The sequence below is a fragment of the Colobus angolensis genome, unplaced genomic scaffold, assembly GCF_000951035.1.
Source record: "Colobus angolensis palliatus isolate OR3802 unplaced genomic scaffold, Cang.pa_1.0 Scaffold106, whole genome shotgun sequence".
NCBI lineage: Eukaryota > Metazoa > Chordata > Mammalia > Primates > Cercopithecidae > Colobus > Colobus angolensis.
Genome location: NW_012111586.1, coordinates 649379 through 653855, shown reverse-complemented (window position 1 = coordinate 653855; position 4477 = coordinate 649379).

Genomic DNA, 4477 nt, shown 5'->3' with positions numbered 1-4477 from the left:
ATGGGGTTTTCTAAATATACAATCATGTCATCTGCAAACAGGGACAATTTGACTTCTTCTTTTCCTAACTGAATACCCTTGATTGAACTTGTGGTTTTTAACATATGTAGATACATATTGAAATAAATACAAGGGTGTGTGTCTGTGTGTGTGCACGTGTGATGCATATACATGCATATATCTATGAGCCGTACCCCCTAGGAAGGCCTAGCAGTAATGATATCCCAGTAGCAATGGGCACACCTAAGCCACTAAGCCATATCTTGGTTTCTGAATACCATTCTCCACTAAAAGTTATCAGGCTCCAAGGAAAAATGACTGATTTCAGAACTGGAGTAGAGAAAGTACGAAAGAAACTTGGAGCATCTTGGTATTCCAGAAGCAAAATGTGCTCAGGAATGATGATAATATGTCTAAAGGATCCAGAAGCTGGATTAAAGGTGGTCCCACTTGCTTTATCTGGGACAATTTGAGCATGAAAATAAATAATAATGATGAATAATGGGTTTCAACTCACTGGATACAAATAAGAATCTACTAGTCCTTACCAATTTGAATAAGTGGGGGAAAAGAAAAAGTTCTACCTTACAGTAAAATGACTATATGAATAACTTATTAACAAATAAGTAAAAATCATGACTTTATAGTGACAAAACATAGCAGACATATCTTTTATTTTTTAGACGGAGTTTCACTCTCATTGCCCAGGCTGGAGTGTAATCGTGTGATCTCAGCTCACCGCAACCTCTGCCTCCCAGGTTCAAGCAATTTTCCTGCCTCAGATTTTTGAGTAACTGGGATTACAGGCATGTGCCACCATGCCCAGATAATTTGATATTTTTAGTAGAGACAGGGTTTCTCCATGTTGGTCAGGCTGGTCTCGAACTCCCGACATCAGGTGATCCGCCCACCTTGGCCTCCCGAAGTCCTGGGATTACAGGTGTGAGCCACCAGGCCTGGCCAACACATATCTTAATCAAGTGATAAGAGTTACCACCAGGAATGGGACAAATCGAAAGGGATGCCCCTTGCTGGAGTGCATGGAGAAGAACACAGCACAGCGTCATTTGCACGATATTCCTGCTATAGGTGCATAACCTGAATCAATCATGAAGAGACAGAAAAACACAACTGGGACTGTTTTATAAAATCACTGGCCTATACCCTTCAAAACTGTCAAAGCTAAGAACCACAAGGAAAGACTGAGGAGATACTACAGCAAAATGCAATGAGTCATCCTGAATTGGATTCTGGACCTATAAGGGACATATTGGGATGACCAGTGAAACTGGAATGATAGCTGTGGTCTAGACGGTAGTATAACAGCAAAGTTAATGTCCTGAGCTTGACAGTTACCCTGCGGTTTTGTAGAAGAGTGTCCTTGTTTTTTTTAGGAAATATAAGAGGATAAAAAGGCATCAAAAAAAAAATATGCAGAGATGCACAAGAAGAGTTAGATGAAATATTTGCAGTATAATACTAATTGAACAATCTAAGTGAAGGACATACGGGAATTCTTTGAACTGTTCTGGCAACTTTTCTCCCTGTTTGAAATTATTTCAAGAATAAAAGTAAAAGCTGGGCATGGTGGCTCAGGCCTGTAATCCCAGCACTTTGGGAGGCCGAGGTGGGTGGATCACCTGAGGTCAGGAGTTCGAAACCAGTCTGACATACATGGAGAAACCCCATCTCTACTCAAAATACAAAATTATCCAGGTGTGGTGGTGCATGCCTGTAATCCCAGCTACTCGGGGGCTGAGGCACGAGAATCGCTTGAACCCGGGAAGCGAAGGTGGTGGTGAGCCTAGATTGTGCCATTGCACCCCAGCCTGGGCAACAAAAGCGAAACTCCGTCTCAAAAAAAAAAAAAAAAAGGTGTAAGGCGGAGTTACTCTCGCCTCACACTCACCCCAGGGCAGAGGTAGGGAAAATCCTTGACAAGTTGTAACCATAAGCCAACTTGCTTGTGGATGTGAAGCCCAAATTCACATCATCTGAGTGGCCCCCAAAAAGTTAAGCTATACAAAATTTTGAAAAATTGTTTGTGGGCTGGTGATGCCCCTGTGTGCTCAACAGAAGCAAATGCAGGCTAGGCATGGTGGCTCATGCATGTAAGTCCCGCACGTTGGGAGACCAAAGCAGGAGGATCACTTGAGGCCGGGAGTTTGAGACCAGCCTGGACAACATAGAGAGACCCTATGACTAAAAAAAAAAAAATAAATAAATAAAAAGAAGAAGAAGAGGAAGAAGAGAGAAAAAAAGTAGCCAGGAATGGTGGTACATGCCTGTAATCCCAGCTACTTGGGAGGCTGAGGTCAGAGGATCGCTTTAACTCAGGAGTTCAAGGCTGCAGTGAGATATGATTGTCACTACACTCCAGCCTGGGTGACAGAGTGAGATCCTGTCTTTATTCTTTTTTCTTTTTCTTTTTTTTTTTGAGATAAGGTCTTTCCCTGTTACTCAGGCTAGAGAGGAGTGGTGTGATTTTGGCTCACTACAGCCTCGACCTCCTGGGCTCAAGCCATCCTCCCATCTTAGCCTCCCAAACAGCTGGGCACCAGCCATCCAGGATCACTTTTATCTAAGTTCAGGACTAAAGATTTCTGGGTCTTCAGTCAGGTTGCAATCCACGTGAGTGTCAGCGCCCTTAGGCACCAGTTTTCTTAGCTGTCTTCAGCAGAAGAGCTGTTCCAACATTACCAAAAGTGGAAGTCAAGAGTAATCTTTTCAAAATGCTGTCATGTAACTTCAGGATGCATTTCAAAATTCTTGCACAAGTAGAACATTATTGTTTATTATTTTCTCTTCTGTGACACGGTTGTTCATTACAATCCAAATTAACAAAAGAATTACTAGATATTAAAATATCACAAAATTGGTTTAAAATTATATCAACTTATTACTTGAGAGTTTTAAAAGTAAATATGTATTTCAAAAATTATATAATGAGCACATGAAGCCTATTTTAAGCAATATTTACAAAAATGGGAAAGAAAGTGATATACAAATGACAAATTCTCCTTAAATGGCCTGTATTATTATTTTGAGATGGAGCCTCGCTCTGTTGCCCAGGCTGCAGAATAGTGGTAGGATCTCAGCTCACTGCAACCTCCACCTCCCGGGTTTGAGCAATTCTCCTGCCTCAGCCTCCTGAGTAGCTGGGATTACACGCGCACACCACTATGCCTGGCTAGTTTTGTGTTTTTAGTAGAGATGGGGTTTTGTGATCATGGTCAGGCTGGTCTTGAACTCCTGACGTCAAGTGATCCACCTGCCTCAGATTCCCAAAGTGCTGGGATTACAGATGTGAGCCACCGCACCCGGCCGTGTTTCTATTGCTATAAACTAGTTTGCATTTTCTACTACTTGATATAAATGGCATCATAGACTACGTACTTTTTATGGTCTGGCTTCTTTCACTCAGATAATCATTTCGATATTTGGCCTTTTTGTTGTGTGTTTATTCTTTGTTACTAAGTAATATCCCATTGTATGAACCTATACATTCATCTTTTGATAAATATTTGAGTTATTTCCAGTTTGGAGCTATTATTACAATTAAAGTGGCTACAATATATACAAGTCTTTATGTGGGTAAATGCTTTCATTTCATTTGGGTATATTCCTAAGAGTGGATGGCAGGGAGAATGTTTAGCTTTTTAAGAGAATGCCAAACTATTTTTCCAAAGTAGTTGTATCATTTTATATTCCCATCTTTTAGAGAGTTAATTCATTTTATGCATTCTTTGCATTTCTTTTTCTTTCTTTTCTTTTCTTTCTTTCTTTCTTTTTTTTTTTTTTTTAAGACAGGGTCTTGCTTTGTTGACCAGGATAGAGTGCGGTGGTGAAATCTTGGCTCACTGCAGGCTTGATTTCCTGGGCTCATGCGATCCTCCCATCTCAGCCTCCTGAGTAGCTGGGACTACAGGTGCACACTACCATGCCTGGCTAATTTTTGTAATTTTTGTAGAGGCGAGGTTTCATCATGTTGTCCAGGCTGGTCTCAAACTCCTGAGCTCAAGCCATCCACCCACTTCTGTCTCCCAAAGTGGTGGGATTACAGGTGTGAGCCACCGTAACCAGCCTATCTCCACTCTAATCTTTATTGTTTCTTTCCTTCTGCTAGCTTTGAGTTTAGTTTGTCTTCTTTTTCTAGTTCCCTAAATTGCAAAATTAGGTAGTTGATTTGAGATCTTTCTTGTTGTTTTTTAATGTGTTTATTTATGGCTATAAATATCTCCTTTAGCATTGTTCTCACTGGTTTTCATAAGTTTTGGTATGTTGCGTTTTTATTTTTCATTTATCCGTAAGTATTTTCTTTTCTCTTTTTTGAGACAGTGTCTTGCTCTGTCACCCAAGCTGGAGTGCAGCTGCATGACTGTGGCTTACTGCAGCCTTGACCTCCCAGGCATTTTTTTTTGAGATGGGGTCTCCCTCTTGTTGCCCAGGCTGGAGTGCAATGGTATGATCTTGGCTC